The following is a 24,473-nucleotide window of genomic DNA, read 5'->3' on the forward strand; positions in this document are numbered from 1 at the left end:
GCCTGGTGGAACACTCTGCCTCACGAGACCAGGGCCCTGCAGGATCTGATTTCTTTCCGCAACGCCTGTAAGACAGAGTTGTACCACCTGGCCTTTGGCTTGGTGCCAATTTGATTCCCTCCCTCCCTTTCTTTTTTCTTTTCCTTCTCCTCCTGCAATGAGGCTACATTTTAATGTTCCATTATTTTAATGTTGTATTTTATTTTTGTTTTTAAGTTGTAATCAATCATCTTGTTTTTATTATTGCTTGTAAGCCACTCTGAGCCCGGCCTTGGCTGGGGAGGGCGGGGTATAAATTATTATTATTATTATTATTATTATTATTATTATTATTATTATTATTATTATTCAGAGGGAAGGGAATAGTGTCAAAAAGTAACCATCCTCCCTTCTTCAAAAGCTCAATCATGAGTGCAAGGACACCAGACGGATTCCACCTGAAGTTATGAGCCGTGGGATGTACAGTGGTACCTCGGGTTACATAAGCTTCAGGTTACATACACTTCAGGTTACAGACTCCGCTAACCCAGAAATAGTACCTCAGGTTAAGAACTTTGCTTCAGGATGAGAACAGAAATCGTGCTCCAGCAGGGCGGCAGGCCCTATTAGCTAAAGTAGTGCTTCAGGTTAAGAACAGTTTCAGGTTAAGAATGGATCTCCGGAACGAATTAAGTACTTAACCCAAGGTACCACTGTAGTTCTTTTGTACGACCAATCACCTCGCTCAAGTTGAGAAACATATTAAAAAATAGAAAGCCATAATTATAGCAGCTGTTCTATGAAGGGTGTAGTGGGGCAGAGGTGCTCACTTGACCTCCTAGTGAAGAATCGCTATTATCTACTGGGGGGGGGGCAGGGGCAAGGCAAATGCAGCTGCACTCTGGCTATCCTGCTGGTGTACATGCAACATGTCGCCCTCCCCACTGCCTCACCTGTTCCCTCTTCCACCCACTGAGCAACAACTCACCCACCAGGAGGTTAGGTAAATGCCTCCACCCCACCCACTAATGCAAAATTATTATTTATAAAAGATTCTGGTAGTTTCAGGGGCATTTTTGTGGCAAAGCATAAAACGATGCTCCTAAATGCTCAATACTCCTGAGTATCCCTATCATACAGGGCTAGTGCCATCTATCATTAGGACAACAAAGTTTTTTTCACTATGACTCCATAAACACAAATAAGCACTGGCAAGCTGAACAAGGCTCTGAATTGAGGGTTCCCGATTGAAACCCAATGTTCTGTTCAGTACTCTGGCTGCCAATATAGAGAACAGAATCAAAAAGTTGAGAGGGAACCCAAGGGTCATCTGGTCCAATTCCCTGCAGTGCAGGAATCACAGCCAAATAAGCCCTGGCAGATGGCCAGCCAACATCTGTTTAAAAACCTCCACTAAAGGAGTGTCCACCATCTTCCACTGTCAAACATTTCTTACTTTCAGAAAGTTTTTCCTAATGTTTAGTCAGAATCTCCTTTGAAATAGAATTTGAAAGTTTTTTTCAAGTGACAAAAACCTTGGAATCACATTGCTGGGTCAGACCAAGGTCCATTCGTGTCCTCAGAACCTATCCTATCTACACTTCAGGTAAGACCAATAGCCCTTTCTATTCTAGAGACAGAAGAGTTCTGCTGCTCACAAGTAGCACATTAAAGTAATGGCCTTCCACTGTTTATTTCCAGCATGCAATATTCTTTGGGAATTTAGGCCTCATCTATCATACCAGTCAGAATTAAATATAGTTACTTTTGATAACATTTCAATTTGTTTAGTGCTTTACATTAAATTGACATTTATCCAGCTTCCCATTGCAAGAAATTCATTCTAATCAGATGTCCAGTGGAAATTGTTATTTTTAGTATAATCATTATTTACGATATGCATACTTTTCATCCGCCCGAATGCAGCTAGTACAGTTACACCATCTGTTGACCAAATGTGAACAAAAATAAACCAAGTATCATCTTCAGTTCAGACAGGAGAACAGTTTCTCAGCAGCAGATTGGAATCATTTGTGTTTTATATCTTGACCTTATTCAGAGCCCTTTCTCATTCCAAATCTTTTTCTTCCCTAATATACCCCCCCATAAAATAAAATAAAATACCATGGAGCATACTTCTGCATGTGGCCTCACAAACTTGTATTAAAACGTAATTATATGCTGATTTTCCAATAGCACAGTAATACTATTGTAGAGGCTTAAAAGGCACATTAAAACAAGAGTCAGTTCAAGCATGGTAGCACCTTAACCTTATCAAGCTTGTAGCTGACTGAGGCAAAGCCCCTCTTAACTACTGTGGGGGTTTTTTATGAAGAAAACTTTGACTCTTGGAAACTTACGGGAGTTAAACAGTGAAAGGGTTTATTTTGGTAAAACTAAGGATGTGTCTGGAGATAAAATTATTTCAGTAAACTTATTTATATTAAATTCAGTGGACATTATAGGCTTTGAAACAAGATGATAACTGCACAGCTTCTTTTCACTTCAGTTCCTTAAACTTATTTGTGTCACAGCATAATACTTTGGTTCTTAAACAAGGTGGTGCTTTCTGTTAGTTTCCAAGCCTTTTATAAATCACAATCCTGAGGCTCCTCTAATAATATAACAAGATCCAGGGGATCACCACACCCCTCCTAACTGTTTGGGGATTCTGCTGTTTTCAGAAACTCACTCCCCTTCTGACTGAAATGAGGCCCAAGCAAGAGTGTTTCCTCACACTTCCACTTTTCCTGTCTCCAGTTCAGCTTCCTACTTTTCTCTTGTCTGAATACTCTTAAAAAACACCCATCACTGTCTTTCAATCTCTACATGTTTTCCTCGAGTGGATTTTACACACATAGCTCAGGAGCTATGCTCCTGACCAGAACTAAACCCTCCAGATGCCTTTCCTTTTTCCCTCCAAAAGTGCTGTCTCCACCTGCCTTTGGCTAGCTGTACCCACAGCTAGCCAAACGCAGCTAGGGACGCGGGTGGCGCTGTGGGCTAAAGCCTCAGCGCCTAGGGCTTGCCGATCGAAAGGTCGGCGGTTCGAATCCCCGCGGCGGGGTGCGCTCCCGCTGCTCGGTCCCAGCGCCTGCCCACCTAGCAGTTCGAAAGCACCCCCGGGTGCAAGTAGATAAATAGGTGCCGCTTACCAGCGGGAAGGTAAACGGCGTTCCGTGTGCGGCTCTGGCTCGCCAGAGCAGCGATGTCACGCTGGCCACGTGACCCGGAAGTGTCCCCGGACAGCGCTGGCCCCCGGCCAATAAATGTGAGATGGGCGCACAAACCCCACAGTCTGTCAAGACTGGCCCGTTCGGGCAGGGGTACCTTTACCTTTACCTTTACCCACAGCCAATCGGAGAGAAGCCCCAGCCCCGCCCCCTGGTGGAATTCCACTGCACTGCACCAACAAACTCTGGCCTAGCTGAGCTTTCTGTCACACTGACATGGCTAATGCTATCATGAAGCCAAGCAAGCAGCCACCAAGGGTACAGACCGAGGGGCACTGTAACGACCTTCGAAGGGCACAGCTTTATACAGATTAGTTTTTGTTATAAAGTTCTGATAATATTTTGCTTTTATTTTATGAAGAAATCTATTATTTTTGAAGTACAATGAGGGTTGTGTTACTTATTCTTGCAATTTACATTAAATTTAGCAGTTGCAAGTTTTGTGTTTTTCATTTTTTCTGCCAGACATTTGCTTTTGAAAATTGAAGTTACCCATTTTTTTTGGGGGGGGGGTTCAAGTAGTTAGGCTTGCCTAGATTGCAAAATAGCTTCGCACCAGTACTACTGGCGAGACACTATTTATTTGAAAATCCAAACGGAAGCTGTTCCGACAAACGGAGGTATGGAATTAGCTCCAAAAAGTGCTGGTGTCATTATGTATGTATGCATAGCATTCACATAAATCATACCTTCATGCAAGTGCAGCCTGGCTGCAAACCCATTGTTGGCCCCACAAATTTCAATGTTGGAGCCACCAACATCTATACATCATTTTATGTAGACATGAAGTTTCCTTTACTGCCTTCTATTGCAATATAACATTTCCATTAATAGAATTCAAGGGTTGAGAAACTGGGACCCCCTTCTATTGTTGGACTCCCAATTAGCTAGTCATCAGGGATGATGGCAAATGTAGTCCAGCAATATCTAGAAGGCCACAGGTTTCTCATCCCTGATTCAAGTGATAGCAGAAACATAGGTCATAGAATCACAGAACAGTAGAGTTGGAAAGGGTCCCAAAGGTGATACAGTCTAACCCCCTTCAATGCAGATATCCACGTACAAATAATAAACACCAGTGCTTATCTCTATTTTAACTGGCTGGTTTTAACTATGTGTCTTGATTTTAGTGATTGCATAATGCATCCAGATTTGTTTTAATTTGAAATTGCATTTGCAATAAAGAGCAGGTAGTAATTGTGTTAGGTTATTATAAACTCTTGAATCAATATTCTAGATTGAAGCCAAAAACCCATTTGTAAAACACCAAGTTAAATAAGTGTATGGCACTAACTCTCAGAACAGTATTGCATGTTACAAGTTTTTGACAACAGAAAATCGTGAGTTTTGCTCACTATTACAAAAACAACCACAACACCTCAGAAACTCATTTTCTTTAATGTCTTTTCAGAGATCGATTGTAGCCTCGAACTAGACTGCTCTTTGTTGAATGTACAGATCAGATCCCACCTTATGGCAAAACAACAATTTCTAGAGACAGTGTGAAAAACTAATCCACATATTAGGAAGTGTTGTTATAACAGAAAACTAAATGTGGGCTTTGTTGTAGTTATTTTTATTAAAAGCATCTGTAGAGGTTGGCTTATCTATAATGCTGATTCAGCAATGTAGAAAGACATTACTTTAAATGCTATAAGATGTTGTGCTCATTTGGGCAGACATGCACATAGGGTATGGACAAAAAATAAAGCATTCTTTTTTTTACAAATTTTATTGGGAGAAACTGGATCAGACTATTTACACATTATTATTATTATTATCTAACTCAGAATTGTCTACTCTGATTGGCAGCGGGTCTCCTGTGTTAAAGAAAAGAAGAAGAGGAGGAGGAGGCGGAGGCGGCGTTTGGATTTGATATCCCACTTTATCACTACCCGAAGGAGTCTCAAAGTGGCTAACAATCTGCTTTGCCTTCCTCCCTCACAACAAACACTCTGTGAAGTGAGTGGGGCTGAGAGACTTCAGAGGAGTGTGACTAGCCCAAGGTCACCCAGCAGCTGCGTGTGGAGGAGCGGAGAGATGCGAACCTGGTTCCCCAGATTACGAGTCCACTGCTCTTAACCACTACACCACACTGGCTATAAAGGTCTTTTATATTACCTGTTACTGGGTACTTCTAAGAAAATATGCCAAGGATGTACTCTACCACTAAGCTACAGTCCCATCACTGCAGGAGATGTTCCTTCAGACCATCCTCTGGAGACCCTGGAGGTGGTGTAAAATTTAGGCTTTCTTAGGGTTTTGTCCAGTGTATGGTTTCACAAATGTAATTACTGAAACCTGAGGATTCTGGTTCAATAGGCATCCCCCAAACTCCTACAATAGCACTAGCACATTCAAGTCTGCAAAAGAATATTTTAGTAATATCCATAAGTAACAAAGCAGAATAAACATAAAACCAGAATTGAAGCAGGTTGTAGTGCTGCCATAGGACATATAATGAAGGGTAATGGAAGTAGTGCGGAAAGAACTAAATAAAGTGATCAGGTGGAAGAAAAGTAGAACAGAATGCAATTAGCACTCATTCGAACTTGGATCATCCTCACAAATTGGTATTATTCATAGACCATGAAGTGCCAAGACAGTCCTTAGAACATGTACAACGTACTGCCTTTAAAAAGAAAGAAAAAAGTTTTCTTATATGTTTACCCATCTGTTCAAAACTTAAACACGTTATAAAACAAATCTATATAGAAAGCTGTCAGAGAAATCAATTCAAATATCAAATCAGTGGCAAAATAATATTGTGGTCATATATGGACGAGGGTATTAGAATGAGTGTTTTCTGAACTGGGCCAAGTTTTGTCCATGGCAGACAGACAAACAGGCTTCAGGATCTGTTCTCTATCCCCCCCCACTCTATTGATATTTCTTTCCTTTTAAATAGAAGAATTTCAAAGTACTTCCGAAATAAAGGATAAATTCTCCTTTAGTGAGACATTCAGACAACCAAAGGCAATAGAAGTTGTACATGTAGCTGATGACAGATTTGCCCTCAATTAATCTCTATGGCACCCCTGTGAATAGTAGTATAAAAGAACATCTTTAATTCACACATATTACCAGGAAGTTCATTGTGAATTATTGAATTTTGCAAATTAGTAATGTGAGCAAACACAATAAAAGAGGCAAGGATGATCCATCACTAATTCTACTTTGTTCATTTATCTGACAAATGTAATTTGACCATAGTTAATTACTACTATGGTTTGTAAACTTGCAAATGGAGTGAAGAACAGTTTGGTGGGGAAATGATGCCTCACTGACTACAGCACCAGTTTTTAAATGTTGGTAAATAAATAGTTACTTCAAAAGTATGGAGACATGTGAACATTGCCATTTTTTGTATCAAACGAATAAAATAAAGTTTCAAATTAAGGAACTTTACAAAACTACACTAGATCAGTTAAGGAAAAAAGCACCCTCTCCCTCATTTAATATGCCTCATTCTAACCTGTTCAATTAATAATTAGGTGTGGCAAAACTCTCTGACCTTCCAAGTGAAGTATGTACATCCAAAGCATAAAAGACTCATGTGCCATGGTCACATGTGAATATCTATCTGGTATTGTGCAAGCATTTCCTACAAGTCCTGAAAGAATAAAAACTGTAATTGTGAAGGCCTGAGGGGAGGGTAGAAACCAATAGGGTGGGAGGTGACAGAAGGTTTCATGTTTCTAATTAAATCCAGAAACAGCTAAGTCTTAAGGGCAAAGTTGAAAGAGGATAGGAAAATAATGAGGGACTCTACTTCAATATCTTCCTTTTGTTATAATTCACAGAAGACAGTTTTATGTAACACAATGTATACAGAAGAAACATCTGCACTTGAGCTAAGTTTTGTTGCAGATACACAATGAGAAAATATTACTGTAAACGTTATCTACCCAGTACCACTAACCGTGTGTGGTATTTCACAAATGACCAAGAGATAAGCAAGTCCAAGCACCAATGAACTTACCATCAAAACCCTTGCACATGGAAAGCAATGAAAGGAGGAGCAGGAGAATAAGAGATGGAGGCAAATGTAAATACAGAAGGAATATGTGCCCAGATGAGTGCAGTGCTGAGAACGTAAGAGAGGGCAAAGACAGGGACTCATGTTGAGTCTGAGATGGCAATGAAGAATCTATATTGAATTTATCAGACAGGCAGGTGAAGAAGCAGGGCTGGATAAATAAGGCAGTTTCTGGGGTAATGAGGATAGTGTTGTCATTTTGATGTCACCATTATATAAGTGGTCTGAAAATCCAGGCAACTGATGAGGTAAATCAAGAACAGGGAGGTAATAGGAGAGAGCTAAAGAGAGGGGGGGGGGGAGAGAGAGAGCCTCATTTGCACTATCTAACCACACAACAAAATTGGACAGCTTGGTGAGCAACCATCTCTATGGGCTTAATTATCTGTGTCCTGTTAGGCAGCAGTTGTATCTTTAAAATGATACAACAGCTCTTCTATTACTCAGCAATTGAGAATAAGACAATGAAAGTAACCACAATTAATTAAGTTATCATATTGACTAATTCTAGAATTCCAAGAGGTATACAAATTGCAGAAACATGGAGAACAAAGCATAGGATATGATAATAGCTTTTCTTGTATTTATTCACAAAAGCAGACTGAGCACAATTACTTATAAATAATTTGAGTCTAAGATTCTATGAGTAATATTTTATTTTTTAAAATGTCATGGTGCTCAAAGTCTAAACAGAATACTTGGATTGAAGTATTCGCTCCTGCCAACTCAAGATGGAATATCAATTAAACAATCATTTTATTTTGATTGAGTAATTGATATTCTGTCTTGAGTTAGTAGCAGCAAAGACTGCTGCCACTTCCAGTAGCCTTCTCGGAACTTTGTTTAAGATAAATAATTATTATCGCATATTTCAATAGGTACAAAACAAGGAGACTAACTGCAAAATCGAAGAATGGGAAATGTAAAAGGCATGAAGACCCAAACATTGTCTTAGGCACGCATAATAAAATTGTTTTATATTATTATTATATTATTATATTTATATTATATTATAGAATAATTGTTTATATAACTTTCTCTGAAATTTCACTTCCCTTTTTCACTCCTATTGAAAATCACTGATGTACAAGTGGATAGTGTAAGTAGAGTTGCATTTTGGTTCTGCCCAACTCCGGTCCATGAATTGCATGTACGGTTGTGCAGTGGGATTTTCTTGAATAGTTTTTTATACTGAAGCCAAAAACCTATTCCAAAAAGCAACATGGGATGAGAGACTCGGGTGGACAGGCACTGGTGGAAATTGGAGACCTTCTCCATCAATGTGCCTTCTGTCCACACAAGTGGCTCTTTGGATCAATCCAATGACACCAATAAAAGAAATAAAAAAGTGATTTATACAATCGTCAATTGGACATGTTCCACTGCTTTCTTCATAGCATCTGGGTCCAAACTCAGTCCTTTTTTTCAGGGGGGTACTCAAGGATATGCAGTACTGGAACATCTTTTCTGCTGTTAAAAAGTGTGGCGCTTACTGTAACAACTTTATGAATAGTACCGACACCTATTTGTCTAGAAAAAAAGCACTGTCCCAACTTATTATGTCAGGTTTGTCCACAGGAACTACAGGACTGACTCAATCTCCAAGTTCTTTTAACCTGACTATCACCTTCACTTTTCCCATATGATTCAGTTTCATTTGAAATCTATCTATCTATCTACCGTATTTTTCGCTCCATAACACGCACATAGTTTTTAGAGGAGGAAAATCCGTAGGCATGCCACCTGTAGGCATTCCCTCCATAACACGCACAGACATTTCCCCTTACTTTCTAGGAGGAAAAAAGTGAGTGTTGTGGTGCAAAAAATACGGTCTCTATCTATCTGGCCCCCCCCCACGCATACATATGTATGCTTCTTTATATCCCTATTCTCTTGATTGTAAATTGTTTTCAACTGATTTAATAGTGTTTTTACATTGTTGCAACATGCATTGAATCCTTATGGTGAAGAATGGATAAGAAATCCAATTAATATAATAAAATTAATTATTATTATTGATGATGATGATGAGGCCTATGGTGCATCTATTACAGGCAGTACCTGTAGTTTTATTTTTCTAGAGTTTTTCATCTGGTAAACAAACTAGACCTTGAAGCACAACTTTGTAATTGTATAAGCTGATCCTCCAGATCATTTTCTATTAAATTAGGTCTTCTGTATTAAATTTAAATTAGTCACAGCTTGTATACCCTCTGCAGCTTGCACACTAAAATGCACTACTGGAATTCCAGCTGAGATGCCTTGCCTTTATACCTCCAATGCAGATTACAATTACCAAACAAGTGTGATCTTTTCCCAGAGTATGTAACTTACCTTATATAATGGTGTTATTCAAATTCCAATAAGTTTGTAAGAAAAAAAGAATTGCATTAACCTGTGCCTTCATTTCCATTTTAAAATGAACTATTCTGTGATCATTTACGAGAATTTCCCAGAGAGCTCATCTTTTCAAAGTTGAAAAACGATGTGTGCCAATGAAGAAATCATGTGGATTTTCATATTTCCACCAGTGTATATAGTGTTACCTTGATATTCTGTTTCTCTCATTTAAACATACTTGGAATTTTTATGCATTCTTTTCCAGATGTTGCACAGCAGGGGATCCTAAACTGTGGTTCATTCAGGTGTGTCTGTGGATTTGTGATTGGCAATGGTTCATTGCATTGGATATTCATATTGATTTTTAATTGTTTTTTATTGTTTCTTTTACTCCTTGTTTTGTGTTTAATTTATTACAGTTTGAACTCTATGGAATTACAATTGCTATAACACAGAGAAAAATAATTAAGTGGTCCACCAAGACTGTCAGCAATTTTCAAGTGGTCTATAAGTAAAAAAGGTTTGGGAACCATTATATTTATGCCACATTTGGAGAAGGCCTTCTTTTCTTTTCTTTTCTTTTCTTTTCTTACCTGAATTTTTACTGAAAGTTTTCAGCATAGAACACAATAAAAAGCAAACTAATCTAAATAAAAATAGAGAAGAAAGAAGCAAGAAAGAGCAAGAGAAAAAAAAAGAAAATAGGAGGGAGAGAGAGAGAGAGAGAGAGAGAGAGAGAGAGAGAGAAGTAAAATACAGAGACCTTTATTAGAGATAGATCTTAACCCACATTTCACCCAAAAGGAAATGGACCTTCCCAGCTCCCACCTGAGAGCTTCCATTTCTTCTCCCAGATTTCCACCCTGGAAGTTCTTTTCGCTTCTAGGGAGAACAGGCCTTTTCTATCTCTGCATGTGTCAATTGTGGTTCTGTTTGGGCTTTTGTTAGTGCTAGAACTTCCTTGCTCTGAGACTAAGTGACTTTTAGCTGCCACAAATGAGTTGAAGTATACAACAAATGTATTTTACTTAACACAGTGCAACCTGCACTGTGCTCTTAAAATGGATGCTATCTTAAGTTTCAGTTTTCTGCTGAAATTACATCCCTCTATGCACACACTTATAGAACTCTCACGAGACAATATGACTTCCCACAACATCTTATGAGAGTATTTCCACATTGCCCACTTGAAACTGTGAGCAAGATCTAATGAGAGCATCTCCACCCTGAAATTGTGCAAGTTAAATGTGTGTACTGTCTGTATAGGAAGAACAAAAGTTCTACAAGCGCGTGCATAGAGGGAAAGAGAGTGAAGGCTGGAACGCTATCAACACTGTACAACGCAGGCAAAGTTTGGTAATGCTGAAAAGCCATTCACATTTCAGGATAGCTCATTTCTCATTGCTTATATAATAACCGATAAACCTCTGATAAACTTCTGAGGAACCCTAGGATTCCTGTAAACACAATTTGAAAATGGCTGCCACAGAGTAAGAGAGACGTAAACTTCAAACAATAGAACAAATGTAAGAATTTTAAGGAGGCAGGAATGAGAATATGTGTGGACTGGAGAAGATAAGAGTTGAAAGGAGAGGGCATTTTTAAGAAGACAAAGAGGATATAGCATCATAGGACAGGGCTCTAGCAACGTAACAGGACAAAATGAAAGAAGGCTGTCGCTGCACCAAAGCATTTTATTTCAGTACATTTCCTCCCCAATAAAAGGTGGGAATAAAGGGCAGAGAAACCACAGAGGATGACTTGTAAGGAAAGCCAGGGTGAAGGAGGGGTGAGACATAATGGTAGTCCTATAGTAAGAGTCACACCACCCCTTATTTACCCCTGCCTCCGCCACTTGTACTCCACATCTATCTTCAACACAGTCAGAGGTACATTTTCAAGTCACGTGTGGGTTTTTAGCTATAAAGCTCCCATTGAGCTTAATGGGAATCCTGTGGCTAAAACCCCATGCTAACCTTTGAAAATGTACTCCAAAGTGTCTAAATAATGTACTATTTGAACATTATCCTGTTAAGTTGTGATATGATGTGACTGAAGGAAAACAGGATTTTTATTTTTTTTTAAAAAGCCATATGTTTTTAATACTGCACACATAGCAGGGGTCTCTAAAATGCTTACCTGAAGGTGAATTTATTTTTTGCTTACAAATATTTTGCAGCATTTTGCTGGCAGGAAAGGCTGTTTGCTCCCGTTCTTTTTAATTTTATTTTTAAATTATGAACCCTTGGTTTGCATAATCACTACCACAAGGCTCCAGAAAATCATCGGTAAGCCTCTTCTCTCAAGTGGCAGGCACTATTTTATTAATCATAACTGATTCACCTACAAGATAATCTAGTAAATATGAACTGGCATTGTTTATTAATAGTTTTAATATTCAGTGATCCAGCACACTGAAACTCAAGCCCTATTCAGGAATTATTCCAAAAGTGGAAATGGCAAAGGTAGGGGGGGGGCAGCCACCACAATCCACATTCTTGTTTGTTCCACCCCAAACCTTCCTACATTGAGCACAAAGAGCTGAAGCACCTGTTCAATGCAGGAAAGTTGGGTTGTAACAGACGGTGGTGTGCACATTGTTCCACAGCCTCTCTGTGTGTTCTTTTCACACAGTTTTAACAGATATACAGTAGGCTTTTGTAAATGGTTTCAAAGTGGACTGCTATTGGGGTCACTACACTGCACTAGCTTGTGCAAGGAGTAAAATAAATACTGGAACCTAATTTTAAGAAGATGATACCCACTTAAGTTCAAATGTTATCTACCCTGCTTGCTCAATTTTTTTCACTATCACAGCCATCACCCAATCTGTACAATTGCTTACATCTATAATTACTGTTCCCAGGAACAGCCTTAACACACTTTTAGGAGGAAAGGGAGGAGAACAGATATCCCTCTAAAAGCAGCAGCATCCGACAAGGTATGCATCAGCAAAATAGGCAAACCAAGGAGAACACAATTTATAGAATGGCAGAGAACCTCATATACTGATATACACATCACAACGTTATATGTGACTTACTATTTATTTTCTATGCATAGCAAAATATTACATTCAATTCTTAAAATCATTTGAAGACTTGAGGAAGATTTGAACATCAGGGTAAGGCAATCGTTGCCAAATGGATTGATCTGCCCTATCCTCCACCTGCACACTGTTTCAGGAATTCTCCCAACATACACATACCGAACCATTTAGGGAGGGCGAGGGGAAAGTCCTGTTGCACAAGTGGAAGCCCTTTTTGCAGGGTTTCCACTAACAAGACTCATTAGTTGAATCCTATCCCTGAAGTCCATGGCACCAGCTGAATATTAACACATAGCTGTTTCATTCACTGTTTCGTATAAATTCTTCAAATATGGAGGTTCACTGCTAATTTGCTCTCTTTCAATTTATTTTGTTTTATATTCTCTGTTCAGAAATTATAATTATAATGATTAGAAAAGAGACTGTGAACTTGTAAATTGTAGTCCTTTAGCTACTGGCACAAGACCTAATCTAACTTATAGCCGTTTTAGAACTGTTACTAGTCTTGAGGTATGTGCAGATAATAGCAGGATATCACCTTTTTACTGTTTGATTCATGGGGTGCTTCTTACTAAATTGTGCTAAAGCAGAGGTAGGGAACCTGTGGTCTTCCAGATGCTGTTTGACTACAACTCCGATCATCTTTAGTCAGCATGGCTCATAGCTGGAGGTGGTAGTTGTAGTCCAGCAACATCTGTAGAGACACAGGATGCCCATACCTATGCTAAGGGAACTTTTTGAAACTAATGAACATTTGTTTATCCTAACCAACCTTTTATGCAACCTTTTATGTTAGCCAACCTTTTTTTAACCAGCCAACTTTTATGTTCTTAGATGAAGAGGTGGGCAGATTTAAAACACACACACACACACACACACACACACACACACACACAAAAGTATATAGAAATTCTTACATTGTTCTTACATTGCAGACTTTATATTGATTAAACTCAAAATAAATATTTTATTTGTGAATGATAGGTATATCAATAGTTATTAGCCTGAATGCATCTGGCTGACACCAGCTTAAATTAGGATTCTGGACTAGATGGATCCTTGGTTTGATCTAACGTGCCTCTTCTTACATTTTTACATGTTATTTAAGATGATGAATCTTTCTTCCTGGAATTTCCTTTCAGTAAAGCATGGCTACAGTTTAGAAGTCATTCACCAGCAGTTTAAAATAAATGGGTTCTCAAATAACAACAAAATTGTGTTCTGCTCAAAGTATGCATTGACTGAGGAAGACAGAAAAGAATTCACTACTGAAGCAGAATCTGTGAACACGTCTCAGTATAGGCAAACTGGTTAACAAGCCAATCCTTTGCCTAGGGAAAGCTTATTTGGTGGTGCTGATTGTATTGACGGCGGAAGTCGCAGCAGCACTGTGATCCAGTGCCAACCCACAATTTAATTTCCTGCCATGCCTTGGAACAGTGTCTGTTGGAGGGTCAAGTGAATGCGTCAGTGGTGGGCTCAGCTGAGGCACTTGAGCTGTAGTAGTTTCTGAGGATGCCACATGTTGATGCTAGGTTTAACTGTGTTGCTTTATATGTCAACTTTGGCAAACTAATAGCTGAACAGACATTTATGGGAAGCTTAATTGGGATAGAAAAAAGAGTGATTTGAAAATAAGACAAGATTATTTCTAAATAACTTTTTTTCACTCCTAATTAACATCATAATTTGGTTTCCGTTTCCTTTTCCAATGTGAAAAACAGTATTTTCAATGTATAATGTCAGGACTAGAATGAAATAAAGGAACTACATGCGTGGTCTGCCAGAAACTTGCTGTGAACCAAAATGATCTTACTTTCTATTGAAGAACAGCAACTGTCACACATGTCAAGTCTATAATCCAAGCAAACCTAATCCTTTTCCATACAATCTTCTACATTCCTATAGCATATTGTATGCTTCAGTAATTCTTTGGTATGGTGATTCTACTTCTTCAACTCCAAATCTAAACACTCTGACTACAGTGCTAAAATTCACTAATGTGGTGTCTGGATCTCTCTCTCGTAGAGTCAGGTTATCCCATTAATTTTTGCCCAAACACCTATAACTCCCCAAGTGCATTTTAGTACTTATAAGTGCAGCAGTTTTATACTAGAGCTGCTAAAATGAAAACTAAGGGGGGAAGGCCTGACTGTGTGTGCACAGACATACACATACACGCTTTGGCAAGGTGGTTCTGAAGTTGAAATAAGACACTGATTTCAAGAGAACCTATTTCTATGCAGTGCGTTGAGCTCAGTCTGAAAAAATACTGCTATTATACATTGAAATTTAAATAAAATTAAACATAGAATTTTTGCATTGCTCACTGTTGGGTGAAACAACTTCTGCAGGCAATTTCTCTCCTGAGGGTAAGTTTAAATGCCAGCTCACAAGAATAATTCACACTGAAGTAAATACATAATTGTAAATAAGTCTTTCAGATCAATACGGATGCTCTCTCTGGGCTTCAAATTGCCTTGTAAAATTATTTGTGCATAATGAACACTTTTCTGAATTGCTACACGTTCTTATTTATCAAAAATACATGAATATAGATCATTTGAATATTAACAATGAAAAGCAAATCCATTAGATTTCTGAAGGCTCCAAGGGAATTTCCCAATTACATGGCTGCTGCTGCCAAGGCCCGACTTTCCCAATGGAAGAGTAAGAGGGTAGAGGCCACTGACAGGATTGCTCATTGTTTTCATACAAAATCAGCACAGAAGCAATCCCCTCCAGCCCTAACCTAGCAGAGCTCTTAAAATAGTAAACTGGTCAGTCAATAAATAACCTGTTGTAAGATTTGTGAAGGATATTTGTGGCATTGAGGCCAATGTGCCCTCTTGATCCTTGCCCATTATGCCTGATAAAATCTAGCATGAGAGGAATGACTGGATGGGTATGGGGAGTGGTTATATTGTGAAGGAGTTTGAAAGAGGAGGCAATGCTGCTCCCATAGATTTTAGAAAACTACCATCCAGTATCTAATATTCTTTTCCTTGGCAAGGTGATCAAGAGGGTGGTGGCCAGCCAGCAGCAAGTATGCCTGGGCAAAATCAAGTAAGTTCCACTGTAGTCTCTCCAACTCTTATCTCTCCATTTCATTGCTACCAGGAGAGGCTGTGAAGGTGTTGGACTGGAGTCTGGAAACAGTGATGGGCTGGATCAAGGCTAATAAATTGAGGCTGACTCCTGATAAGACAGAGGTCCTGTGGTTGGGTGGTACCCGGGGGTACAACCTGTTATCTGAGTTGTATTCCCCCTTAAGGGGCAGGTTCATCATATGGGACTACTCCTGGATTCCAACTTCTTGCTGGAGTTTCAAGCAGCTTCTATAGCTAGGAGCGCTGATACCCATCCTAGATTGGTATAGGTTGGTCTCAGTAGTGCATGCTCTCGTCTGAAGTTGGTTTAAAATCCTGGCTTGTTCCGAACATGGTAACCATACTTTTCCAAGACAGATATAATAAGATGCTATGGTTTATTGAAGACTTCCTAGTTTAATTATGATACACTGAGGAGGGAGGAGTAAAGGAGCTATATGCACAATAAAATTTTAGTTTACTAAACTGAGATGTGACAATCTGAAGTAGATCAGTATGGCTAAACAAGCTCTCGATCTGACAAAAGATGTGAGATCCAATTCTTTCAAATTTTTCCAGTCAAAATGTAATTTGATGGGGAAAGCCGTCATTTATGAAAATAGCTGCCTGTTATAACTGCATGCTACACATACTGCATGTGCATCAAAACCAAAATGAAATGTTTGCAACAGTCCTGCCTCTCAAAGAAATTCTAAGAACACATTTCCCCAAATAAGAACGTGCACTTAACCCAATCACCTAACAAAAACTGTTTTGGACATCTTTATGAAATTAGATCCGTATTCCTAAAATCCTGAACATTAAAAAAAAAAAGTCTGATTCATGGTACAATTTTCATAAAATAAATGGTAGGATGAAAATGCAAATGTGGGAGCCAAAAATGTTCAATGCAAAACAGGTCAAGTTTCTAACCAATTCACTTTAAGCCAATATATCCCAAGCATTGAGAACTGATATGTAAGAACAGTTAACATGATTTAATACACATTAATAATTCACATCATCTACCTAATTTGAAATTTGCCAGAGTATATTTGTCTGCTTTGGACAGGCACACATGAGTTAATCTATTTTGTCTCATGTTTCCTTTTGTTTTCTCTACAATCTGAGCCCTAGAATACCAATGCTCATAATTTATGGAGATAATACCTCAAGAATGTCCCCCACTTTTCTGTTATTATTCCATTATTTCTCATCACAGATGTTTTGTATATGTTCATAAAAGGTGCATTATAATACAAGACTGATCAAGCATACATCTTCCTGAAACGATAACTTGATTTGACTACACTTCACATAAAAATGATTGCAGGTCTGAAAAACAGCTACATCTTGTTCTATTCCGACTTCCTTAAAATATATCTTCCTGAGAGGTTTTCAGGTTCTACATTATCATTATGATAAATTGTGTTAAAGGGAGATATCCTTTTTGGTTAAGGCATAAAATAGTATTCAATATTGCACCATATTATTGCCTCCATGTGACATTTGATAAAGGAACACATGCTTCACTTAAGATACTGCCAATGTTATGTAATGGGTATGAGCAACAAGAATAGTCAATATTTTTTAAAGAACTGCAAACTTCCTATAAAGGAACTGTGAAGTACTGACCCTGTGGAATCCAAAGCTGGGTTCTTCCATAAGTACAGTCCTAGTGCACCAGACCAAAGGGTCATCTAGGCCAGCTCTCATAGAAGCCAACACTGTTGAGAGACTATGAGGTTAAGAAGTATACAAATGGTTGAAATAAATAAATAAAAACAGAAGCCTACAGGAAGCTGGCAAGTAGGACATGAGCACAACACTCTCCTCACTTGTGAATCCTATCAGCCCTTATTCAGAGGCATACTACCTCCACTCTGGCAAAGAAGACTTCCATCTCTCCATCAGCAAAGATTGACATAAACAAGTGGCAAAATATGCCTTTAGTGTTCTTTCACTCTAGCCTAACTGATCCCAGGGTGGCCATGTGCAAAGGATAGTCCTTTATCTGTAGGGCTGTCAGAGGACAGCTGGCCATTTGAAGGGTGTCTGATTCCAGCCTGGTTTAAAGATATAGAACCATAAGAAGCATAGCTGTCAACTTTCAGATTTGAAAATAAGGGATCAGCAGCCTCAAAAATAAGGGATCAGCAGCTTCACCTGTCCTGGGGACAGTCTACAGGATATCTAACAATCCAGGATAGCAGCAGGAAGCAGTGGGGAAAAGTGCTGGCATAAGGGGATTTCCCGCAAAAAAAGGGAGGATTGACAGCTATGATAAGAAGGGGTGTGGAGTTGCCTGTAAATACTTAGGCACCAGGACAGCAGCAAACTCTAGAGGCACATGGGGCTTGCTGAGCTCCAACAAGGTGGCTGCATCGTATGTCCTCAAAACCCCTTTCTTGAAAAGGGGAGGATGACAAACCAGTACCTCATTTCAACAGATTATCTGTTTGGATACTGTTTGTAACCCAACTTTATATTCTGTCAGGAGTGAAATTTTCCTTAAGTGTCCTGTGCTATATATTGCTCTTAACACCTACCAAGTTAAGACCTGAGACTCATTCACAGATACATGGCCAGTTCAAAAATTTGCAACTCAAGCAGCACACTCCTCAAGTCTTTTTAAAATAAGTAGTCAATATGAAATATTAAGGAAATTTTAAAAAGATACAAATTAAAATGATACAAATGTAAATTCTGAAAGAAACTAAAACAACCTCAGCATGGATACCTCATGCTTCAGTCCGAAAAAGATTAGAAACAATGACATTCAGAACTGCAACCCAAACCCAAACTGCCCACAGGCCTTTTCCGTGTTCTAAATAGCTACCTAAAGAAATTGTCAAGCTAGTAATTGTGTGAAACTTCTGCTCAATGACCCATCAGATGAGAAAATAAAAGATCAAGAATAAATGCTTTGCTGAGCCATGAGGATTACCTGCAGCAAAAAACAAAACAAAACTTGTTGCTAGTGATTTATGGGCTTAAAGATTTATTTTGAACAGGTGTCTGTTGTTTGAAAGGGCATGCCACTGCTCCAAAGGTAGCTGGCAACTACTGCTGCTTAAAATGGATTTTCCTTTTAATATAAATGGAACAACTGAATGAATACCAAGTTGCATATTAGGAAAATCTGTAAGTGAATCAGAAGTGCACAAGCCATGTTTAATTCAGCTAAATAATTTAAAATGCTATTTCCATGGGATGGTTCCATACAATGTAGTCAGGTCATCTTCTAAATAAAAGCGTATCATCAAGGTTCCATAGCAAATAGTCAATAGCCTTCTAATTAGAAGGGATACCATATACATCAGGTGGGTAAAATTGTGCCAGGCTGCAGCATGCCATGCCCTGAATGAAATTGGCTCAAAGAGCAGAAAGTAATTGGCAAGTTGATATTTCTTGGTTTAGCTTTACTGAACAAAATTGTTGAGGGCATAAACTAGGATAACCCCATGGACAGCACTCTGAACTCCTTGGAGGAAGGACAGGTTAAATATGTAATAAATATGTCAAATAAAAGCTTATTTCTGTTCATGGAGTAGCGGTGTTTTTGACCCCTAATAGAAAGAACTATTTATCATGTTACTCTCAGAGGATGGGACTATTCTATTCTGCATGCTAAGTAGGATTTCCTCTTCCATAAAGTCTTTGGTAAAGGAAACATTCTGATAAATAGCAACCATGTATATAATTGCTTTGATATCTTTGGAGTGGTGTCACAAATACCTTGCACAAACAGTGCTTATGTGATCTATGCTGCAATGCATAAAAGAAAAGCACGCAGGAGCCACTTTCTTAAAAAGAAATCCTCTGGTGCACCATACGCTATTAACCTGGACCGGTTGTAGGTATCTGGACTATTATGGAAACTAATATAACAGGGTTGCAATATGTAATAAGTGTTACTGGCTAATTAAATAAAGTTTTAGCTGACTAATTGGTTGGTGCCAAATATTAATTGGATATGCTCAGTGCTTTTTTTGGTAAAAAAAGAGAGGTGCTGGTCCTCCATACTTGTGAGTGCCGTCACAAAAAAGCACTGGATATGCTACATTTCAAATGGCTATTTTAGTATCTGTGTACTACAGTTATTAGGAAATTAAAAACAACATACGTTTTGGGGCACCACACAAGATCACAGACCCAGGTGAGATCTTGGCCCAAAATCTCACAAGAGCAAGGTGCCAAAAATGGCCGCCGTGCTCCCATGGTAAAAAAAAACAGTATGTTTAAAGTGGATGAATAAGGAATAAGTTTAATTGATTTAGAATGTGCAGAAAATGTAAAAAAAATAATTTAAGGAACCACAGAAAGAAGAGGAAGTCGAGTTTTGAAATGTTAGAATGATTGTAAAACTATTGAAATGTATATAACTGAAAATCATAATTATTTTTTTAAAAAAAGATACACAGAAAATGAAATACAGCAAACTCTGGTGGGCTTCTTCAGGCAGAATACCACAACAGAGTACACAAAATATCTGCTATGGTTTCAGATTCACCTCTAAAAAGGGATTCTCTTATAGGATGCTGCACGTATATATATCATTCCTAGCTAACAGGACCAGTGGTCAGGGATGATGGGAACTGTAGTCCCAAAACATCTGGGGGGCCAAGTTTGCCGATTCCTGTTCTAGTGGAAGCTCATACAGATGTGTTTCAAACCAAAAACATATCTGGTATCAAAGGCGGCGAAACTTTCAAGCTACTTCCAAAAGAAGCTCATTTCAGCCATATTCCCCCCGCCCCCCAAAATATTTGATGTATTAAGAACAGACTTAGTGAAGCTTATGCATCTGTAATTGCACACCAAATTGCAGTTATCAGTCTGCCCGCAATTTGCTTACGCACCTTCATTCTTAAAGCCGTATTAGAAAGCTTTTAAGGGGAAACAGGGCTTATTAACCAAGCTAAGTATGGGTTTGTACATGTATTTCACCAACCACTTTGGGTTTTGCTTATTATCATTTTACAAATATGATGGCAGCTACGGATGATGGCAGACCTGAATACATGGTATGATGTCATGTATTGGAAAATATGCCAAATATAGTGAGATACAACAAAGCAGTTTTTAGCCCTTGGCCTAATATAGTTTTGCTTTAGAGTGCCTCATGACAGGACATTGAAGGTTTTTATCTAGCATTACCGGAAATAGATTCCAGCCTGCTTCTTCAAGTATGCTCAACAGATATTCAAAAAGTGTACAGAAACCCACCCTTCTGAATAAGGTAAATAACCATACAAAATAGGAAGGCAATGGAAGCAGGAAAAATAAATCATATAGTTCACTGCACCATAATGGGTAAAAGGAAATTAAAATCTGCCCGTAGATAGTGTTGATTATGAACTCAGTAGAACAAGTCTGCATGATCAAGGCTATCTGTAACTATATGCTTTATGATTGGGGTGGCCATCAGGGGGGGAATTGTCAATATAGAGGATATATTATAGCAAAATAATATCATTATTAATGATTATATTAAAAATCCAGTTATTAACATTTCATCACACTCGAGCATGACCAAGAAACATCATGAAGAAAAGGAAAATCCAGGAAAAAGGCAAGATTTCACCAACTAATTTCACCTAATTTTGCCTCGACATTAATGCAATCCTCTTCATATCAGAGGATAGCATTATAGAACAGATAACTGGGGTGAGGGAAGCAGGTAAATGGAGAGGCTATACACTGTTTGGTATGCTGCAAGCTATGGCTTGCAGTGTTCAGCACTTCAGCACAAGGATTTGCGCTTGTGCAATGGAGTTTCCCCCTCTCCCACTGTGCAACCCCTAAATCTGTTCTAGGTTTTTCCCAACCCTCTGTAGAAGATTTGGGGAGGAAGGTCCAATGATCTTTCCATCCATAATATGACTTTTGGCTTTGGGTGGCAAGCATTATTTGAGACCTGGAAGTAGTGGCTGGTTTGGGGCAACAAAAGAAGTGTGTTGCTCTGCCCACAACAATGGCATTAATGATGGACAGGAGGCAATGGAACGGATGAACAGATGAGTGGAAGAACTTTTCACCCACTTTCTCGCTGAGACCATTGCCATGTAATGGATGAAGAGCCACAGGTAAGAAACACTTTTTTGTTCATCAAAAAGTATAGCAAGGCGATCTGAAAAGCACCATAAGTGTCTCTTATCCACTTGCCAAACTTGATGAATCTATTTTAGCATTATTACAGAATTTGGCTATGATGAAGACCAAATTCAAGTACAGTGGTACCTCGGGTTACAGACGCTTCGGGTTACAGACTCCACTAACCCAGAAATAGTACCTCGGGTTAAGAACTTTGCTTCATGATAATAACAGAAATCACGCGGCGGCGGCGCGGCGGCAGCAGGAGGCCCCATTAGGTAAAGTGGTCTTCAGGTTAAGAACAGTTTCAGGTTAAGAACGGACCTCCAGAACAAATTAAGTTCTTAACACAAGGTACCACTGTACACAAGTACATCACAGCAGAAAAAGTAAAGTAGCAAGCACGGACAACTGGCAATTATTTTCTGGCATAGAAAGTCTGGCTCTTTGGTAAAGGTCAAGACTATTCAGTTCAGCAAAGAAATAAAATGATAATATACAAATATAATGAACACGAACTACAAAAGAACTGTAAATGCCAGAATGCATTAACCTATAGCTCAAAACAAATGTTGAAATGAAGTTCCAGACTAGATTATAGGTATATGACCATAAAAAGGTAGATTCAACTACATAAACACAAAGAAAGAGAAGATTGTATACATACTTTTACCTAGTGCTTATATTCTAAAAAAAAAGGGGGGGTACAGTGGACGCTTGGGTTGCGAATGTGATCCATGTGGGATGCACATTCGCAACCTGCAGTGTTCGCAACCCTCGTCTGTGCATGTGCGGGTTGCGATTTGGCGCTTCTGTGCACGCGCTGAAACCTGGAAGTAACCCATTCTGGTACTTCTGGGTTTCGGCGGTCTGCAACCCGAAAAAACTCACCCTGAAGCATCTATAACCCGAGGTATGACTGTACTCTCATTTTGACTCCAGAAAATCACCATCAGGGAAAATAAATACTGTAAATGGACAAAAGTACAAAGATTCACAAAATGTTTAGGGGTATGTGTCCTCCTGCATCCCCCCAGAAAAAAAGCACTGTTTTTGCCTGTCCAGAAAAAAGAAAGCAACCCACTAACAAAATTGTGTGTGTGTGTACACACACACGTGTATTTGTTGGTCATTTTATTGGTATTTATTTATTGTATTCATTCATTAAATTATTCATTTATTGGTATTTATCGGGCATAATCCCTTCCCAAATACAAAAGTTTTAGCTCTCAAATCAGCATTACCATTTTTACAATTCATCTAACTGGAGAAATTATGCAACAATATTTGCAGCAACCACATAAAGAACAGCTTTCTGAACCGAAGTCCTAATTTGCATGAGCATGCTTGCTTTTTGCAACATCACCCACCAAAAAGGATAGAAAAGCCAGCATAATCCAGAAAATATTCTTTCCATACAATACGAAAATCAGTGTAGATTTATACACTCAATTATATTAGCATTCATAATTAATTAGAAATTCAGAACTCTGTAGTTATAATTTACATTTCTTTTAAAAAGTCATTTACACATCAGCAGAGTGCTTCTCTTCCAAAATAATGTAAGAAATCTTCAGGATATTCAATACAGGTTTTGGCACTGAAGTTCAGTGTTGGCACCCTTTCCCCCTTGTCTTAAAAAAAAAATACACAGTTAAACAACCATCAAAATCGCATGATTGCAGAAGTTAATTTTTGATTAAATTAGCCTAATTTACTTTGACATATTGGACCTCAACCAAAGATATACAGACACATGTTATACCGGCTGCCCACATGTTGAAATGCACATATGGGTGCCAAAAGGATAGACGGCAGCATCAGCTTTGACAGAAATGATCACCTACTGGCAGAGGGGATGGGTCCCTATCACACAGTTAGGGAAGGAAGAAAGGGATGGACTGGATTCAGTTCCTAGCCTTCAATTCAAACAAATAGTGTTGTGAAAGCTGACACTGTGTATGTGGTCCATAATCTAGCTGTCAGGGACTGAACACATCACCTTAAGTACTGGATAGGAACTACCATATACATTCAGCACTCCCTCCCCCCCCCAGGACCAAACCTAGATTTAATGACACCCCAGGTGTGGAGCATCTTCTGGACCTGCTCTGATTTATTCAGCTATTTAGTACAGTATCTTCAAAACCAGACTTTTCACGATAAGGAAAGTGACAAGGACATGTGCCGGAAAGTTTCAGATAACATTTGATTGTTGCAGCACAACACAACCTCCCCACAAACAAACCAGAAAGAAAGTTCAGTAAATAGTCAGCACTGTCTAATCTCCCACATTAGAATGAATACTCAACAAACTGGTCATCTGGAGGAGATTTTATTTGTTGTTACACTTGCACACTCCTTACAACATGGACAGATTTTTTGCTTGCATGAGTTATCACTGTCATAGAACAACTAAATTTGTAAGCATGGATCTGACTGAATCAAACGAATGAAAAACAAGCAAGCACACGTTAACACTGGCCGCACAGGTTAGAATTGCCAGCTTTACAAGGGAAGATGAACTGTTTGCACTCTTTGTTTCAACTGTTAAGTGGATAGTTGAGTAGATAGCCCATGACAGCGCCCCTGAAGCCTGGAGCCCAAGGCAGTTGCTGTCCCTGCTTTTTAATACATGGTTTCCAATC

General features: G+C 38.8%; 1 protein-coding gene across 11 annotated transcripts in view; it reads right to left on the bottom strand.

Moving 5' to 3' along the window:
* The window catches only part of NCKAP5 (NCK associated protein 5), a 621,685-nt gene that overhangs the window by 200,739 nt on the left and 396,473 nt on the right, over positions 1–24,473 (bottom strand). The window contains exons 1-2 of one of the 11 annotated variants that reach the window (XM_082197116.1): positions 2,717–2,883; positions 1,885–1,923 (exon numbers count right to left, since the gene is read on the bottom strand). The exons of 9 other annotated variants lie outside the window; for them this stretch is intronic. The gene's annotated coding sequence lies outside the window, so the exon portion shown is untranslated. Of the gene's footprint in view, positions 1–1,884; positions 1,924–2,716; positions 2,884–24,473 lie in introns of those variants that run through there. One more of the 11 variants, XM_082197117.1, reaches the window with a different exon arrangement.

The sequence above is a fragment of the Podarcis vaucheri genome (assembly GCF_965113315.1).
Source record: "Podarcis vaucheri genome assembly, chromosome: 1".
NCBI classification, from domain to species: domain Eukaryota; kingdom Metazoa; phylum Chordata; class Lepidosauria; order Squamata; family Lacertidae; genus Podarcis; species Podarcis vaucheri.